The sequence below is a fragment of the Palaemon carinicauda genome, unplaced genomic scaffold, assembly GCF_036898095.1.
Source record: "Palaemon carinicauda isolate YSFRI2023 unplaced genomic scaffold, ASM3689809v2 scaffold210, whole genome shotgun sequence".
Lineage (NCBI taxonomy): Eukaryota > Metazoa > Arthropoda > Malacostraca > Decapoda > Palaemonidae > Palaemon > Palaemon carinicauda.
The window spans coordinates 161,497-182,608 of record NW_027169702.1 but is presented as its reverse complement, the minus strand read 5'-3'; the positions used below and the strand labels follow the sequence as shown (position 1 = coordinate 182,608).

Here is a 21,112-nt window from a genome sequence, read left to right as displayed (position 1 = left end):
AGCAGGATGCTATAAGCCCAAGGGCTCCAATAGGGATAAAATACCCCAGTGAGGAAAGGAAATAAGGAAAAAAAAAAAAACTCTACAAGAGAAGCAATGAACAATTAAAATAAAATATTTCAAGAACATTAACAACTTAAAATAAACTCTGCATTATAAACTATAAAAACTTGAAAACAACAAGAGGAAGAGATTTAAGATAGAACAGCATAGCCAAGTGTACCCTCAAGCAAAAGAACTCTGACCCAAGACAGTGGAAGACCATGGTACAGAGGCTATGGCACTACCCAAGACTAGAGGAAAATAGCTTGATTTGGGAGTGTCCTTCTCCTAGAAGAGCTGCTTAACATAGCTAAAGAATCTCTTCTACCCTTACCAAGAGGAAAGTAGCCACTGAACAATTACAGTACAGTAGTTAACCCTTTGGGTGAAGAGGAATTGTTTGGTAATCTCAGTGTTGTCAGGCTTATGAGGACAGAGGAGAGTGTATAAAGAATAGGCCAAACTATTTGGTGTATGTGCAGGCAAAGGAAAAATGAGCCATAACCAGAGACAGGGATCCAATGCCATTGATTGTATATTAAAAATTGTGTGCCAAATTTGAATGCAGGTGCTTCTAGTCTACTGCAGGACAAAGGCCTCAGGCATGTCCTTATTCATGTCTTGGGTTTGACCATTTCATCATCATGCTGGCCACTGAGGATTGGTGATGGTGGGAGACTTTAGACTGATTGTTTACAGCAAACCAAACTAGTATGGGTGGCCCTGATTAGTACAGCTTTGCTGATCATGGCATTACACAAACCCTTTCACCATGTTAAGGTATCCCTACTCATAAAGGGATATATATATATATATATATATATATATATATATATATATATATATATATATATATATATATATATATATATATATATATATATATATATATATTTATATGTGTGTGTGTTTGTGTGTGTGTACCGTATATTCACAAGCTAAATATGGTAGATTAACATTTAAGTTGATAATGATATATAAATCAATTTCATAACTCATGTATGTGAATTATTATTATTATTATTATTATTATTATTATTATTCTTTAAAATATCCTATTATTACTTAAAAACGACATTGTCTCTGGGGAATATAATATATTTTTTTTCCAAATTAAATATATGATTAAAAAACGATGAAAATCCATTAGTATTTAATTAAATAATTAAAGAAAATGATTCACACAAGGAACGCTTCCTCTGTCAAAATCAGCTGATCGTTTGTAAACACTTTCGCTTTCATTTGACCGTCCCCGCAACACACTAACCCAAACCACTTTCGCTTTCATTTGACCGTCCCCACAACACACGAGCAGACTACTACTGTCTACCTTATTATTATTATTATTATTATTATTATTATTATTATTATTATTATTATTATTATTAAACTACGAACGAATAGCAACTACTGTACTTTATATAGTAAATTGAGCCTGTACTGTATATTTAAACTGAAACACTATTAATAATTATTGATTTTACGACAAGAAATGGTTTATTGCTAAATAAAGTAGGCATAAATCGTATATATTTGGTGGGAGTTTATCACACATAAGGTTTATCCATGTTTCAGCAGTAGGCCTAAACCCTGAATGAGGCATATACTAATTTGTTTCATATTAGGAGTCATCTCCTTTTAGAGTAAAAACACACACACACACACACACACACACACACACACACACATATATATATATATATATATATATATATATATATATATATATATATATATATATATATATATATATATATATACTGTATATATACATATATATATATACATATATATATATATATATATATATATATATATATATATATATATATATATATATATATATATATATATATATATATATATGTGTGTGTGTGTGTGTTTGTGTGTATGTATAGCCTATATATATATATATATATATATATATATATATATATGTATATATATATATATATATATATATATATATATATATATATATATATATACCCCTTGGTAGTAGGTTGGCCAGGACACCAGCCACCCGTTGTGATACTACCACTAGAGTTATCGGATCCTTTGACTGGCCAGACAGTACTACATTAAATCCCTCCCTCTGGTTACGGCTAATTTTTTCTTTTCCCACATATGCACCAAGTAGTCTGGCCTATCCTTTACACATTCTCCCCTTTCTTGGTAAGGGTAGAAGAGACTCTTTAGTTATGGTAAGCAGCTCTTCTAGGAGAAGGACACCCCAAAATCAAACCATTGTTCTCTAGTCTTGGGTAGTGTCATAGCCTCTGTACCACATCTTCCACTGTCTTGAGTTAGAGTTCTCTTGCTCGAGAGTACACTCGGGCACACAATTCTATCTTATCTCTTCCTCTTTTATATTTTTGTAATTTATGAAATATCTATTTTAATGTTACAGTTTCTGAAATGTTTAATTTCAATTGTTTATTACTTTTTAATATAGTTTATTCATTTCCTTGTTTCCTTTCCTCACTGGGCTGTTTTTCATGTTGGAGCCCTTGGGCTTATAGCAAATTAATATGTATCTGTCCCTACACTATTTGGCCTAAGGAAATAAGGGTAACATAAGATATATCGACTTCATAAAAGGAAATATTTATTTTAATATTGTTACTATTCCTAAAATGTTCTATTTTTCCTTATTTCCTTATTTCCTTTCCTCACTGGGCTATTTTCCCTGTTGGGGCCCCTGGGCTTATAGCATCCTGCTTTTCCAACTAGGGTTGTAGCTTAGTATTTAATGATAATAATAATAATAATAATAATAATAATAATAATAATAATAATAATAATAATAATAATAATAATAATAATAACTGAAATATCTAAATTTGTCCTTCATTTTCCACTATTTATTTATTTAATGGTTTATCAAGTACTTATAAACATCAATGTACATTTTTATATAGATAAAGTTCAATTTTGATAAACCCATGGTATATATAATTACGAAAAATCGAAATAAAAATAATGCATTAATTCTCAAAAATTTTTGAAAATCAGTTGTACATTTTTACATTTTTCATATAAAAAGTCACGGAATATATAAAATATATATTCTGTTTTATTCATTATTATTTTTTATGCATTTAAATTAAACTGAATTTGAATTTTACCAAAAAGAAAAAAAAATTATCAGCTGGGCAGGATCAGCTGATTGAACAACCATTGCCAAGTTGGAAAAAATTCCTTCGTAATTCTTGCAATTTGAATCCACCCAAAATCATATATTAAAAAGTTGTCAGTAATTTAAATTACATTAAAATATCATTTTAAATTATTAATAAATGAATGATAATGTAAATAACATGATATTTTTAATTTTATTAGGATTTTCTTTACGTATATATGCATTTCTTAACATTGATGTCTGGACACACTGTCTTTTGTTTACCTGTGTCATGTGACTCAAACTTAAGTCCGATGTCTCACCTGAACTACTATTTCCTCAATAAGTAAGTTATTTTAGGTGTTTTTATTATATTTTATCATATTTAATTAAAGTTCTAAGTATATATGAACCTTTAAAACTGCTTAGACTAAACCAGGTCTTATAAATTACCGAATTTACGATAGAATATTGAAATTTCAAAATCTCATGGCCAGACCTTATGACCGGCCGTGTTTAGGGGCTATATATCTTTATATATTAATTGCTACTATTTGATATATTAGTTTTTTTCGAAGCAGTTACGTTATTTCCTGTGTTATATTATAGTACGTGTTGTAACAGCAATAAGTTTGTCACATACAGTAGCTATTTATATAAGAAAAACTATTTTTTTTAAACTCGCAGCAAATTACGTAAGAAAAATTCATATTTTCTTAGATTTCTTGTTTTATATTGTTCTGTTGATGATATTTTCATAAGTTTATCCATCTTTTTTTTTAATCACCACCACCCTACACAAACCCCAGGGGAGAATTGGCCCTTGGGGGTGGGGGAACCCCAGGTGAGAATCTGTCTTTAGGGGGTGTGGCAATGTAAAATACCCTTATGTTTATGATAATAACAGCTAATCCCAACATAAGAAAATTATCAAAGAAATTCTTATTTATGCTAAACTAATGGTGAAATTATAGTTATGGACAGAATAATGCTTTGAGACCAAAAAAAAAGTTCTTCCTGTAGTAAATAATTTGCTTTCACTGAATTTGACCTTCATTTCAACAGGAATTAAACCTAAAACCCTTTTGACCGTCTAAGAACGTGGATATTTTTTATAAATCTATTGATTTTTGCCCTCTATGGGCTCGCTTCGCTCATGGAGAAAGAAGAACGTTGAGCACTTATGTACTGGCAAGCGTTACATGAGTCGTGGATGCTAACCCCATTAATTATTATTTCTTGGTCAGTTAAGTTTTTATTTGTAGTGAAAATGTAATTTTTTAAGAAAAAACTTTTTTTTTTTCTATAGGAAACGCCAGTCTTTTTGTAGAAAACCTTTTCCATCTGTAGTTATCACAAAATTTATTCCTGTTTTTATAGTGTTCTGTTGGTGTTAGTTCCCCTACAATAATGCCAGGTGAGAATCAGTCTTTAGGGGGATGGCAATGTAAACTACCTTTAAGTCTAAGGCAATAACTGCTGATCCCAACATAACGATAGAAAATAAAGAAATTCTTTATTTCTGCTAAATTAACGTGGTAAAACCACTGGTGTAGGTATGGGGTGACGGGGTTGGATTTTTTATGTTCCCCCGAGGCCTCCAAAGCAGGGGAAGAAAATATTTATTTTTCATTTCCTCACTGGGCTATTTTCCCTATTGGAGCTACTGGGCTTAGGGCATCCTATTTTACCAACTAGGGTTGTAACTTAGCAAGTAATAATAATGATGATAACTTTACAAACTCGATGCCCCAGTCCCCCAAATCTCTAGCTACCCCCTAGGGTGAAAAGACACCTTTAGATTGATAGTGGCAGAGGTACCTCGCTCAAACACCGTTTTCTCCCTAGCACCATTTTCTATATCTTTAACATATTTGATCTCAAGCTCTGTGATATGGCGTCACTTGAGTTTTTTGCACGGCCCGGGTTAGCTTCGCCCACAAATAAGCACCATCTCACTTATGGTTTCTTTTGGCAAGCAATATGCGGATGCGCAGTGCATGCCAGCTGCGTCTGTCACTATTTCTGGGACCATAATGTTAGCAATATTAAGCCGACTTAGGATGCTATATAGTTTCAACTTATCATTCTGTGTCTGATGTTTTTGGGTGAAGGGTTACGAACTTTCGTATGATGAATCAACATATGTAGGACACTTACTATCTTTTAGAAGAACACTTGTTACTTGAAATATAGCAAGTTTGGAATTATTACAGTGACGTGTTTAACTTGATTAGTTTACAACCCTTACAAGTGTCAAACCTGAGGTTTATGACTGAAATAAAGATTTTTGATTTGAAATGGACCACCAAAGCACACTTTTAATGAATTTAATGAAAACTCAGTAAAACCTATTTATTAATATATATCTAGAATCTGATTTGGCAATTTTAGACGAAGCTTGGTCAAATCGTCAAATATAGAGATGCGTCAAGTGTAACGAATGCGTAAACAGGTCTTTGTCTTAATACTTGTCCCTTGAAAACTCCCACTAGCCAATAGTAATACTGTACACTGTTGTATGAGCACTGTGCTTATTGGGTGGAGTTACAGTACTGCATATGTAGATGAAAATTGTCTCAATGGTCAATGGGTATGAGTCAAGTTAAATGGAAACAAATGTACAAACTTAACCCTTTTACCCCCAAAGGACATACTGGTACGTTTCAGAAAACACATCTCTTTACCCCCATGGACGTACCGGTACGTCCTTGCAAAAAAATGCTATTTGATTTTTTTTTTGCATATTTTTGATAATTTTTTGAGAAACTTCAGGCAATTTCCAAGAGAATGAGACCAACCTGACCTCTATGACAAAAATTAAGGCTGTTAGAGCAATTTAAAAAATATATACTGCGAAATGTGCTTGAAAATAAAATAACCCCTTGGGGTTAAGGGTTGGAAAGTTCCCAATAGCCTGGGTGTAAAAGGGTTAATAAGAGCTAGTAATTGTGACACGTGAAACATTAAGAAACAACTTGAAAAATTAGCTGACTTACAGTAACTAATATTTTTTCTCATCTTGCAATTGATTAAGGTCTATTAAATTTCTTATTTCTGATCTAGATATTAACCTTTAGCACCGTTGTTCAATTAGTTCATTATGCTGAATGTTGCGTAAGATTTTTTTCTAATTCTGACCATCCTTTACATTCAGATTTCCCCGGACGGTTCCATCCTGTTCGTAATACTGGGCATGCAGTTAATTCTAGTAGTCAGGCCTTCTCCATCATGAGGCTCAATACTACACAGTACTCTAGAAGTTTTATTCCACCTGTGACCAAATTGTGGAATGATTTTCCTAATCGGGTAAGTTAAATCTGTTGAACTTCAAAAGTTCAAACTCACAGCAAATGTCTTTATGTTGAACAGGCTTGCACAAGTCCATTTATAGTTCATAAATTAAATATGTTTTAGTGTTGTTAATGTTTTTAAAGTATTTGATTTTAATTTTTATTACTTATATAATTTATTTCCTTATTTCCTTTCCTCACCGGGCTATTTTTCCTTGTTGGAGCCCTTGGGCCTATAGCACCTTGCTTTTCCAACTAGGGTTGTAGCTTAGCAATTAATAATAATAATAATACATAACGAGAGCTACTAATTGTGACATGGGAAACATAGAATAACAACTTGAAGGAAAGTTATTAAACTTACATTAATTTGAATATTTCTCATTATGGATTTGTGCAAAAAATGTGTTGCGAAGAAATGTCGCTTCATTTACCCAAGAAAAATATAAACTAGAACGTCGTAGGTTTATGGAGACAAAAGAAATTTACAGTTATGAAGAAAATAAGTGTTCCTGGTGTCAGATTTTAAATACTGAATTATTTGTTTGCGAGCGAAGCAAGCCACTGCTAAGTAAAAACCATTTGAGGGTCATGATATGAATTATAGGCATTTATGAGACCATAATAGTGACCCATGTCATAGGTGTGTGCAGCATAACCATGTACCACTCGTCAGAACAGAGGAGCTGTGAATTTTTTGTAGTTGGTTGGGACGAACCGGATCAAGTTAATGTTGGTAAATATTTACTATAGCACAACACTCCTAATGAAGGAAATATGAAGTGTTACGTTTGTATAAGTACTTTGAAGTGTTCCGATGTAAGTTGAGAGAAACTTCCCTCAAATGGTTTTTGCTTGGACGTGGCTACCCTCGCTTTCTAAGCGGAAAGGTAGCGAGAAATAGTTACTGGTACATAGAAAAAGGTACACAATTATAATCCAGGGAAGTACTTGGAATATATTGCCGCTAATGTACCTTGTATCCTACTAGGATATTCACACTGTACCTTGCATTTGACTAATGATTTAGGTGGGAAAAGGTGAAAATTATTAGTGTATACATTTATTTTATTTAAGGAGTATTTCTGTAGGTTGGATGTGTACTTACTTTAGGAAAAACTTTTTCTAAGGAAATGTTTTCCCGTCCTAAGTTATATAAATTTTTGGTCTCTAATGTGAATCCATTGCTATTATGTTAGTTTGCAAGACTTCCTGGTTCAAGGTACAGTACTTAAATCCCAAAAATGTCTATTTTCAACTTAGGTTCAGAGCTTGGTACTGAACGATACGAGCCTTTATATAACGACGGACAGGGACACGTGGATAGAACACTGTCTATGCTAAGCTTCCCCCCCTAACCTAACCTACAAACAGTGTCCTTACCTACAAGCAGTGTCCTCACCTACTTACTTAAAGGGGAGCTAAGACCCCCATGGGAATCCCCTTAGACTGCCCCATTCTTAGCGATAGGATTGAAAATAGGCTACTGAAACTTACTATATCGTAAGAAATTATCTTGATGTGCATTGGTTTATCATTTATTATTATTATTATTATTATTATTATTATTATTATTATTATTATTACCTGTTAAGCTACAACCCTAATTGGAAAAGCAGGATACAATAAGCTCAAGGGCTCCATAAGTTTTTGTAGTTTATATATGAAAGATTTATTTTAATGTTGTTACTGTTTTCAAAATATTTTAATTGTTCATTACTTCCCTCATAGTCTATCTTCCCTGTTGGAGCCCTTGGGCTTATAGCATTCTGCTTTTCCATCTAGGGTTGTAACTTAGCTAATAATAATGATAATAATAAATGTAGAATAGTATACGTGGGCTTATTCTCAAGCAAGAGATCTCTAATTTGACATTTGAAGACTGATAGACAGGCTATGGCATTACCCAAGGTAAAGATTAAAGAACAATGGTTTGCTTTTGTGAGTGTCCTTCACCTAGAAGAGCTGCTTACCATAGCTAAAGAGTCTCTTGTACCCTTGCCCCTAAGAAGAAAGTAGCCGCTGAATAATTACAGTGCAGTAGTTAACCCCCTTGAGCAAAGAATAATTGTTTGGTAATTTCAGTGTTGTCAGGTGTATGAGGACAGAGTAGATTGTGGAAAGAATAAGCCAGACTGTTCGATGTTTGCGTAGGCAGAGGAAAAATGGAGTCGCAAGATTTGCTTTTTCGTAGGAACAAATCGCTAGTTTTTAAAAAGTAAACCAAGTCCTCTTATGTTACTCTTCGTGCCCCAACAACACCACAAGTCTCGGATTTAAGGTCAAATTGGGAGCTCGGTGGCGTGTCAGGTGGAGTCGGCTAACTTGTGCAGCCTTGTTAAGTTGTAACAGCTATACCCAGCCTCGAATAGAGGGATCCAGTTTATATTGTTAGGAAAAGTAAATTTTGGGGGAATTTTATTCAGTGCATGAAGGTACACCATTCTGGTATCCTTGTTCGTTAGGCAGTAGAAATTTTTGCACTTAGAGAGTAACTGCTAGACTTTAACCCTTTTACCCCCAGGCTATTTGGAACTTTTCAGCCCTTAACCCCCTGGGGTTATTTTTTTTCAAGCACATTTTGCAGTATTTTTTTAAAAATTGCTCTAACAGCCTTAATTTTCATCATAGAGAGGTCAGGTTGGTCTCATTCTCTTGGAAAATGCCTGAAGTTTCTCAAAAAATTATCAAAATTATGAAAAAAAAATTATAAATAGCAGTTTTTGTAAGGACGTACCGGTACGTCCATGGGGGTAAAGGGATGAGTTTTGTGAAACGTACCAGTACGTCCTTTGGGGGTAAAACGGTTAAGATTAGAATCCAGATAGGTTAAGACTATGAAAACGAGTATAGTTTTTGGGCAAATCATAGGTCAGACTATTTTCCAAGGATTAAAACTATCATAGTTGCAAGAAGATAGGTTCTTCTTCGCTAGTCTTGGGGAGTGCCATAGCCTCTGTACTATGGTCTTCCACTGTCTTGGGGTAGAATTCTCTTGAGGGTACACTATTCTATCTTGTTTCTCTTCCTGTTGTTATTTTGACGTTTGTATAGTTTATATATGAAAGATTTATTTTAATGTTTTGTTCTTAAACTACTCATGTAGTTTTTCCCTATTTTCCTTTTCTTCATATATACAGTACCTATATACTGTATACTGTATGTATCTATAATTCTATTTTGTGTGTAAACACATCATACATACATATACCAAAGGCACTTCCCCCAATTTTGGGGGGTAGCCGACAACAACAAGAAACAAAACAAAAAGGGGACCTCTACTCTCTACGTTCCTCCAGCCTAACCAGGGACTCAGCCGAGTTCAGCTGGTACTGCTAGGGTGCCACAGCCCAACCTCCCACATTTCCACCACAGATGAAGCTTCATACTGCTGCGTCCCCTACTGCTGCTACCTCCGCGGTCATCTAAGGCACCGGAGGAAGCAGCAGGGCCTACCGGAACTGCGTCACAATCGCTCGCCATTCATTCCTATTTCTAGCACGCTCTCTTGCCTCTCTCACATCTATCCTCCTATCACCCAGAGCTTTCTTCACACCATCCATCCACCCAAACCTTGGCCTTCCTCTTGTACTTCTCCCATCAACTCTTGCATTCATCACCTTCTTTAGCAGACAGCCATTTTCCATTCTCTCAACATGGCCAAACCACCTCAACACATTCATATCCACTCTAGCCGCTAACTCATTTCTTACACCCGTTCTCACCCTCACCACTTCGTTCCTAACCCTATCTACTCGAGATACACCAGCCATACTCCTCAGACACTTCATCTCAAACACATTCAATTTCTGTCTCTCCATCACTTTCATTCCCCACAACTCCGATCCATACATCACAGTTGGTACAATCACTTTCTCATATAGAACTCTCTTTACATTCATGCCCAATCCTCTATTTTTTACTACTCCCTTAACTGCCCCCAACACTTTGCAACCTTCATTCACTCTCTGACGTACATCTGCTTCCACTCCACCATTTGCTACAACAACAGACCCCAAGTACTTAAACTGATCCACCTCCTCAAGTAACTCTCCATTCAACATGACATTCAACCTTGCACCACCTTCCCTTCTCGTACATCTCATAACCTTACTCTTACCCACATTAACTCTCAACTTCCTTCTCTCACACACCCATCCAAATTCTGTCACTAGTCGGTCAAGCTTCTCTTCTGTGTCTGCTACCAGTACAGTATCATCCGCAAACAACAACTGATTTACCTCCCATTCATGATCATTCTCGCCTAACAATTTTAATCCTCGTCCAAGCACTCTAGCATTCACCTCTCTCACCACTCCATCAACATACAAGTTAAACAACCAGGGCGACATCACACATCCCTGTCTCAGCCCCACTCTCACCGGAAACCAATCGCTCACCTCCTTTCCTATTCTAACACATGCTTTACTACCTGTGTAGAAACTTTTCACTGCTTGCAACAACCTTCCACCAACTCCATATAACCTCATCACATTCCACATTGCTTCCCTATCAACTCTATCATATGCTTTCTCCAGATCCATAAACGCAACATACACCTCCTTACCTTTTGCTAAATATTTCTCGCATATCTGCCTAACTAAAAATCTGATTCATACAACCCCTACCTCTTCTAAAACCACCCTGTACTTCCAAGATTGCATTCTCTGTTTTATCCTTAATCCTATTAATCAGTATTCTACCATACACTTTTCCAACTACACTCAACAAACTAATACCTCTTGAATTACAACACTCATGCACATCTCCCTTACCCTTATATAGTGGTACAATACATGCACAGACCCAATCTACTGGTACCATTGACAACACAAAACACACATTAAACAATCTCACCAACCATTCAAGTACAGTCACACCCCCTTCCTTCAACATCTCAGCTTTCACACCATCCATACCCGATGCTTTTCCTACTCTCGTTTCATCTAGTGCTCTCCTCACTTCCTCTATTGTAATCTCTCTCTCATTCTCATCTCCCATCACTGGCACCTCAACACCTGGAACCGCAATTATATCTGCCTCCCTATCATCCTCAACATTCAGCAAACTTTCAAAATATTCCGCCCACATACACACACATATCTATATACAGTATATATATATATATATATATGTATATATATATATGTGTGAGTGTATGTGTATATATATATATATATATATATATATATATATATATATATATATATATATATATATATATATTATATATATATATATATATATATATTATATATATATATATATATATATATATATATATATATATATATATATATTTATTTACCATCGTAGTCTCCTACGCCTATTGACACAGTCATCTCTATAATGAGCTTCTAAAACAATACTTCTCCATTCATCATCATCATCTACTTCATGCTTCATAGTCCTCAGCCATGTAGGCCTGGGTCTTCCTAAACTTTTAGTGCCTTGTGGAGCCCAGTTGAAGGTTTGGTGAACTAATCTCTTGGAGTGCAAAGATCATGCCCAAACCATCTCCATCTACCCCTCACCATGATCTCATCCACATATGGCACTTGAGTAATCTCTCTTATAGTTTCAGTTTCTAATCCTGTCCTGCCATTTAACTCCCAATATTCTTCAGAGGGCTTTGATGTAAAATCTACAAAATCTGTTATTGTTTCATTGTTATACCACGACTCATGTCCATACAGTAACACCGATCTCGCTAAACTGATATATAACCTGATTTTTATATGTAATTTCAGGTGATGTGATTTCAAAATTTTACTTAACTTAGCCATTGTCTGATTTGCTATTTTCAATCTTTCTGATATAAAGTTATCTTTTTCAGAATATTTGTGTGCACCAAGATGGTTACTGGCAAGGATACAAGCAAGTGTATTGACCAACAAAGGACTAGTTTTGCACAGCAAACCTCCACATCAATGATCTTTACCTACTCTTGACATGTAAAAGGTAATACAGTACAGTAGCTATAGATATCGGGTGGAAATAGTCACGGTTATTAGTTATGGTTTCCAGTGAACAACCAGAGGATAAATCTATGATTGGGTTCATGAATTAGAATAATTTTAATAGTTGTATTTTTTAGGCTTTTGTTTGTTTACATAATTAGCTGTGGGATTCAAGTGTTTGCGACTAACGGTATACTGTTAGTAGCATAAAACGGATTTTGAGCGAAGCGAAAAATCTATTTTTGGGTTAGGTAGCCATGTTGTCCTGATGGACGTTCCTTCATAGTAGCTTCCTAGGTTATATTTAACTACAGTGATATATCCCCAGAGAATTTTACCTTAAGGTATCCAGAATTCTAACTCCTGGCGCGAATATCCCTGGCTTTCGCCTTTAGGTATATTGCATAATATCAGAGGACGTATTCTTGACACGCCACATAGCTATCTACACCCCTAATAGCATTTACGCTTCGAGAGGGGAAAGTGGCAAGAATTGTAGGAGGGCTGTTATTAAGGCAACACTCCTACTCATACTATAGTTGAGCGCCAGTATGACGTCACGTCCCGGCGCCATCTTGTCATTCTTTCTCTCGTAGTGATACAAACTCGGTGTTTTTGGATTACTTTATCAGCTATGATGCTTTCTCCACCTTCATCTGCCTCTGGAAAGTTGAGTATTATCTTTAACCCTTTTACCCCCAGGCTATTTGGAACTATCCAACCCTTAACCCCCAGGGGTTATTTTTTTTTCAAGCACATTTTGCAGTATATATTTTTTGAATTGCTCTAACAGCCTTAATTTTCATCATAGAGAGATCAGGTTGGTCTCATTCTCTTGGAAAATGCCTGAAGTTTCTCAAAAAATTATCAAAAATATGCAAAAAAAATTGTAAATAGCAGTTTTTTGCAAGGACATACCGGTACATCCATAGGGGTAAAGGGATGTGTTTTCTGAAACGTACAAGTACGTCCTTTGGGGGTAAAAGGGTTAATTTGTATAAATGTAAGCTCTTGCCAGTTTTTTTATTGATTCAAGACGTAACGCAACATGAGCTTTTGCCTAACCGGATGGCGTCATGGACGCGGTCGTTCGATATGCAAGTGTCATTTAGTCAGCCAGAACGACGTTCCCGGTATATATTCGCTTTAATAAATTTAGCTATTAAGCATTTTTAGCTAGGAAATTTTATGTTATGCCGATGGTACCGTGGTTTCGGCGATTTAGTTACCGATCCTCACTCATGCTAGACTTCCTAGCCTAGGCACGTAGCCTTACTCTCATGCATGATATAGTTTTCCTAGTGTGATAATTTATTGAAGCTTTAGGCAATATTTTATACATAGAAGATATTACTGCATAAATTTTCCTCTTCCGAGATAGTATACGAGAGAGTTTCGGTAGTCGATTCTCACCGCGCCTAGGCTACTAGCCTAGGGGCTTTAGTATACTTTCATACAAAAGTTTAAAATGAATACACGAGGATCCCACTGTCGACAGTAAAAAGGAAATCTTTTGCTGTAACAAAGCCATTGCATCATATTGATAAAAGTGCCTTGATAATAATTAACCTGGATTGAACAGTTTATATAGAGGACACTGAGCTTCTAAACTGGTCACATTGGTAGACATTTTAGGCTGGTACTTCTATTGTTTTAGCTCAATTTTATTACTTTTATCTTTGATCATCAACTCTATCCATTGGCATCTTCATCCATTACAAGTTATCTATAAAATTGATTGCCGATTTGGCTTGTGCAATGGACTATTGAATAGTATTAAAGGTTTAAAGGCTGCTCATGAATGGCAGAGGCAAGGGACAGTGACATTGCCCTAACGAGCAGAACAATGCCCTAGAGACTAACCATATATACATATTAGTGCACAAGCCCCCTCTCCTCCCAAGCTAGGACCAATAGCTGCTGACGACTCAACAGATAGTCCTATAGGCTCTCCCAAACCCCTCATCCTTAGCCCACAAGGATGGTGAGGTTGCAGCGACCGAAGGAACTAAAGAGTTTGAGCTGGAGTCGAACCCCTGTCTGGCGTTCACCAGTCAGGGGTATTACCACATCTGCCACCACAATGTGCAATTTTCAATATTAACCTTACCCGGTGATCATGTAGCTGTCAGCTCTGCTGCCCGACAGAAAAAACCTACGGACGGAATACGCCAGTGATCGCTATGCAGGTGGGGGTGTACATCAACAGCGCCATCTGTCGAGTAGGTACTCAAGTACTTCATGTCAACACAGAATCAATTTTCTCTCTGTCGTGCCACTGGCAAGACCTACTAAATACGCTGTTACTAACTGGATTTGTTTTCACAACTATTTGGTGAAGTACACTATTCTAGTTTTGAGCTTTCGCTATGCAGGGGTTTTATCTTCATCTCAAAACTTGAACTCGTTTTGGATAGTTTTAATTATGGTGACAAAGAAAGTATGGACTCTCTTTCACTTTTAAATGGCCGACCCTTCCCTTAGAAGGAAGTGTGTTTAGGTTTTTGTAATTTTGCTTAACACGTTATAGATCCACATATTTTATATCTCTCCGCCTTTATTAGGCCTCTTCGATTAACTTTCCATTTATTTTAAACATATAAAATAATTTTTTATGTTTTGTTTATATGCGACCTTTCCTTTTAGTAGGCGGTCCGAAATTGGAACCGAAGTTAATCAACGTTGAGCCCATTAGCGGAAAGAATTTAAAACTGTTTAAAATTTAATGTTTTATGAAAGAATCTCTTTGATAGTTTTCGTACTGTTTTTCAAAGATGAACTCACGTTTAGTTTTTAGACTACGCAGTTGTTGACGTTCAGGGCGTTCAACATGCGCTCTATCGTTACGATAGAGAGAGAGTATCACGGTTTCACTTTGCAGTAAGAGTAAATCGTTTCTGACGTTTCGTTCATTCTTTCTTAACTTTAATGTTTTAAATTCTAAATTAAAGGAACTTTTTATTTGGAAAACCTTTCAGTTTGTTCCTTTTAGTCAAATAACATGTTTTTTTTGACGATTTTTAATTGGGCTCTTCTCTTAAGTGCGAAATCAAGAGAGAAAGAGAGAGAGAGAGAGAGAGATAGAGACGGAGGGAGAGAGAGGAGAGAAAACGTTCCGTTCAAGCGGGTAACGTTGTTTCTCGTGTTACTCTCCTCCCTAGTCGCTGTACGGGGAAGAAGATAAAACGTTTCTAGGGTTTTATTCTTGTCCCCAGGCTATGTGCGGTGAGAGATTGTAAACGTAGCTTATTTGAACTAGTGTTTAGTCTCTTTCCCAGCCACTGAATTTTTTATCTTTATATATGTTTTCTGTTTTTTGCTAGCATTATACGACTGATTTCGCATTACTACCTTTTAATGAAGGGTAGAATTGCGTATTTCACGTAGAAATCAGTAAAAGTTTCGATTTCAGGGAAATTAGTGCAAAACAGAAAATCGAAGTGATAAAGTGATATGCGCAAGTGTTACAGTGTTGCGTCCGAGGGTTCGTCTGTTCGTGCCTGTCGTTCACCTAGTCCGGGACCTCTTACAAGCTCCCAAGCCCAGGGGAGAAGTAATGTCGAACGACTTATGGGTTCCTCAGGCCTTGATCACGAACAGACGTTTTCCCTCCGTGGTTTCGGGCGTATCTACCCAAGATCGCCCCACCCACACAAAGACGAGAGAGCCCATTTATTCCTCGTCTGCGGAAGAGGTTTCTCGTAAGAAACCATGGACCAAGGTCTCGCAGCTTTTTAAGTGCAAGTCGGTCCCTTCCGTGCAAGTCCAACGGCCCAGTTGTAGCCACTGGGTCAGTTCGGACTTGCTGCAGTCTTCCGACGACTGCACACCTCCTAAGAGAGGCAAAGTGGTACCGCAGCAGGCAATAACTCTGTCTGTTGCCGCACCAGCTGCTGTAGACCCTAAGTGGTCTTTGCTGCAGTCTATGCAGACTCAGCTAGCTTCCTTTATGCAGGAGTATCGTGCGGAGAAGGTTGACGCTGCACCCGTTAGCCTACAACCAGCCACGGTTGTGCGCCCAGCTGACGCTGAGGCTGCCTGCTCCCACACTCCGGCTGTGAGAGCTCCACCACCTATGCGCAGTCGACCCTGCCAGACGCAAGTTGACGTTCGCCGACGCGCGGAACCCTCCGTTGACGTGCGTGAGCTACCACAACAACAGGAGGGTGGAGTTAAGCTGCCGTGTTTTGACGCGGTGCGTCAACCTCCGCATTCTAGAGTTGTTTTGACTGCCCAGTATAGACAGTCAAAGCAGTCTCGAGTGAACACTGTATGTCCACACGCACCCGTTGTGGTTGACAGTTCAGTTGTTGACAGTTCACAGACTGTCAAACAGTTACATGACGTTGCCTTCTGGTCTGCTACTAATGCACCAGTGAGAGACTCACTGAGATAACCTAGCTTTTCTCGGACAAGGTTCCTGTAGATGAGAAAGTGCTGTTCTCCCTCCTACTGATATTCCTTTGAGGACTCTGTCATTTGGAGAGGAGCCTTAAGCTGCTTAGCCCCCTATGGACTTTAATTAAATCATGATGATTTTTTTTAAGGATCTTCGTCCGGATCTTGTAACTGCTGCTCCTCGTTCGCCTAAACGTCAGAACTTACACTAGGCCTAGCTGCTTCGAAGCCGTTGTTGTTAAGCTAGTGCTCTCTCGCTCTCCTAGAGAGCGTTACGTTGGCTAGGCGACTGGTTTTGCACCAGGAGGAGTTTTAGGGATACAGCCTTTGCTTTCCCTTCTTTTAAACTGGCTTATAGAGCGAGAGTCTGATAAGACACGAGAGAAGTTCTCGGCTTGGGAGTCCTTGCCTCTGCCCAGATGGACTTCTCAATTCTGGTAAACTCGCCCTGGCGCCTAGCCAGGAGACGCTCCAAGTTGTTTACAGGTCAACTTCTCACATTTGTCGAGCCTTTGAAGTGTTGCTGTACTATTATGTCACACATAACAAGGCTTCCAGGGATGGTAAATGGTTCCGCCTCAGTCGCTAACCCCGTCTGTTGCCACACCTGCTCCCGTAGACCCTATGGGCTTTGCTGCAAGACATGCAGTCCAAGCTTGTGTCCTTGTTTCAGGACTTAAGTGCGGAGAAGAACCTTCTGGCCAACAACCTTCCAACCGGTTGGTTGTGCGCCCTGTTGACGCTGAGGTATCCTACTCGCGTCTGCCAGTTGAGGTGGTTCCTCCACCGATGCGACCCAGTGTGGGTTGCCAGTCGCACGTTGAAGTTAAGCGACGCTCGGAGGTGGTTGTTGACGTTCAGTGTGTCACTAGGAATACGTTCAACAACCAGCAGAGGTGACTTGTTGTGACGCAGTGCGTCAACCTCAGCAACCCGGTAGGGTGTTGACTGCATAACCCAGACAGTCTAGACAGTTCGGGTTGACGCTGTACTTCCTCGCGCACCCATGGTTGTTGACAGTTCACAGACTGTGCAGCAATGCCATGCGTCCGGCTCCGTCACGCATCCACCAGTGCGACCGGATTCGGCGAGTCAGACGTTGCCCACTCCGTTGCCGTTTCCTCATCAGTTTCGGATGAGGAACCCTCTGATGAGGACGTTGCTGAACAAGACGATCAACCCCCAGCCCTGCTATCCATCCAGAAGATGCTGAAGAAGGAACGCTGCCCAGTCAGGCTGTGGATGAGTCTGGTAGGGACACTGTCATCCGTGGATCAATTTGTGTCACTAGGAAGACTACACCTCCGTCCTCTTCTATTCCATCTAGCTTTTCACTGGAAAAGGACAAGACGCTAGAAGCGGTCTTGATCCCGGTTTCCGGAAAGATAAAGTCTTGTCTGACTTGGTGAAAGGACTATATCAACCTTAGAGAGGGTCTTCCCCTGACTGTTCAGACTCCCAACCACGTTCTCTTCTCGGACGCATCGGACGTATGCTGGGGTGCGACATTAGACGGTAGGGAATGCTCGGGATTATGGAACTCGAGTCAAAGGATAATGCATTTCAACTGCAAGGAGCTACTGGCAGTACGTCTGACCTGGAAAAGCTTCAGGTCTCTCCTTCAAGGCAAAGTGGTGGAGGTGAACTCGGACAACACCACGGCTTTGGCGTACATCTCCAAGCAAGGAGGGACCTACTCGCTGACATTGTTCGAGATCGCAAGGGACCTCCTCACCTGGTCAAAAGGTCTAGACATTTCACTAGTAACGAGGTTCATCCAAGGCAACTTGAATGTCATGGCAGATTGTCTTAGTCGGAAGGGACAAATAATTCCAACAGAATGGACCCTCCACAAGGATGTATGCAAGAGACTTTGGGCCACCTGGGGCCAGCCAACCATAGGTCTCTTCGCAACCTCGATGACCAGGAGGCTCCCAATATTTTGCTCACCAATCCCGGACCCAGCAGCAGTTCATATAGATGCCTTTCTACTAGATTGGTCACATCTAGATCTATATGCATTCCCTCCGTTCAAGATTGTCAACAAGGTACTGCAGAAGTTCGCCTCTCACGAAGGGACAAGGTTGACGCTAGTTGATTCCCTCTGGCCCGCGAGAGGATGACTCACCGAGGTACTTCGATGGCTAGTAGACGTTCCCAGAACACTTCCCCTAAGGGTGGACCTTCTGCGTCAGCCACGCGTAAAGAAGGTACACCAAGGCCTCCACGCTCTTCGTCTGACTGCCTTCAGATTATCGAAAGACTCTCGAGAGCTAGAGGCTTTTCGAAGGAGGCAGCCAGAGCGATTGCTAGAGCAAGGAGAACATCTACCCTTAGAGTCTACCGATCGAAGTGGGAAATCTTCCGAAACTGGTGCAAGTCAGTATCCGTATCCTCGACCAGTACCTCTGTAACTCAAATAGCTGACTTCCTCTTTCTTCTGAGGAAAGAACGATCTCTTTCAGCTCCCACTATCAAGGGTTACAGAAGCATGTTGGCATCAGTCTTCCGTCACAGAGGCTTAGATCTTTCCAACAATAAAGATCTACAGGACCTCCTTAAGTCTTTTGAGACCACGAAGGAGCGTCGTTTGGTTACACCTGGTTGGAATTTAGATGTGGTACTAAGATTCCTTATGTCAGACAGGTTCGAACCGCTACAATCAGCCTCCCTGAAAGATCTCACCTTAAAGACTCTTTTCCTGATATGCTTAGCCACAGCTAAAAGAGTCAGTGAGATTCATGCCTTCAGCAAGAACATCGGATTCTCATCCGAAACGGCTACATGTTCTACAACTTGGTTTTCTAGCCAACACGAGCTGCCTTCTCGGCCTTGACCAATATCGTTCGATATTCCAAACTTATCGTATGGTTGGAAATGAACTAGAAAGAGTCTTATGTCCTGTAAGAGCTCTTAAGTTCTATTTAAAACCTTTACGAGGCCCGTCTGAAGCTTTATGGTGTTCAGTTAAGAATCCATCTTTGCCTAGGTCAAAGAATGCTTTATCCTATTTTATCAGACTGTTAATACGAGAAGCTCATTCCCATCTGAGTGAGGAAGACCAAGCTTTGCTGAAGGTAAGGACACACGAAGTTAGAGCTGTCGCAACTTCCGTGGCCTTTAAACAAAATAGATCTCTGCAAAGTATAATCGACGCAACCTATTGGAAAAGCAAATCAGTGTTCGCGTCTTTTTATCTTAAGAATGTCCAGTCTCTTTACGAGAACTGCTACTCTCTGGGACCATTCGTAGCAACGAGTGCAGTAGTGGGTGAGGGCTCAACCACTACAATTCCCTAATTCCATAACTTTTTTAATCTTTCTCTTGAAATGTTTTATTATTGTTTTTGGGTTGTCCGGAAGGCTAAGAAGCCTTTCGCATCCTACTTGATTTGGCGGGTGGTCAAAGTCATTTCTTGAGAAGCGCCTAGATTAGAGGTTTTGATGAGGTCCTGTTGTATGGGTTGCAACCCTTCATACTTCAGCTCCTAGGAGTCGCTCAGCATCCTATGAGGATCGCGAGGCTCATTAAGGAAGACGTACTTAAAAAAGCAGAGTAATTGTTCAAGTCGACTTCCTTACCAGGTACTTATTAATTTTGTTTGTTATTTTGAAATAACTGCTAAAATGAAGTACGGAATACTTAGCTTTTAATGTTAACATGTATGCTGGTCTCTACCCACCCCCCTGGGTGTGAATCAGCTACATGATCACCGGGTAAGGTTAATATTGAAAAATGTTATTTTCATTAGTAAAATAAATTTTTGAATATACTTACCCGGTGATCATGAATTAAAGGACCCACCCTTCCTCCCCAATAGAGACCCAGTGGACCGAGGAGAAAATTGGTTCTGTGTTGACATGAAGTACTTGAGTACCTACTCGACAGATGGCGCTGTTGATGTACACCCCCACCTGCATAGCGATCGCTGGCGTATTCCGTCCGTAGGTTTTTTTCTGTCGGGCAGCAGAGCTGACAGCTACATGATCACCGGGTAAGTATATTCAAAAATTTATTTTACTAATGAAAATAACATTTTAGAAATTAAGACAGTTTTGATAAAAGTAAAAAAGGAGATAGAAATGTTAAATTATAATGGGATTGAAGTTATTTTTCTTCCCAGGTGACATTACTTGTGATTTTTCTATTGTCTTTTCGGGCGAGGAAAAATTATTCAAGTAAAGGGAAAAATTAATAATCCAGTAATAGGTTGGCCAGGGCACCAGCCACTCGTTGAGATACTACCGCTAGAGAGCTATGAGGTAATTTGACTGACTAGACAATACTATATTAGATCC

General features: G+C 38.7%; 1 long non-coding RNA gene across 4 annotated transcripts in view; it reads left to right on the top strand.

Moving 5' to 3' along the window:
* Nucleotides 1-3,448: 3,448 nt before the first annotated feature.
* Nucleotides 3,449-21,112, top strand: part of LOC137636014 (uncharacterized) — a 42,781-nt gene continuing 25,117 nt past the window's right edge. The window contains exons 1-2 of one of the 4 annotated variants that reach the window (XR_011042889.1): nt 3,449-3,509; nt 12,293-12,417. This is a non-coding gene — a long non-coding RNA (uncharacterized lncRNA). Of the gene's footprint in view, nt 3,510-6,242; nt 6,473-12,292; nt 12,418-21,112 lie in introns of those variants that run through there. The other 3 variants (XR_011042888.1, XR_011042890.1, XR_011042891.1) reach the window with 3 other exon arrangements.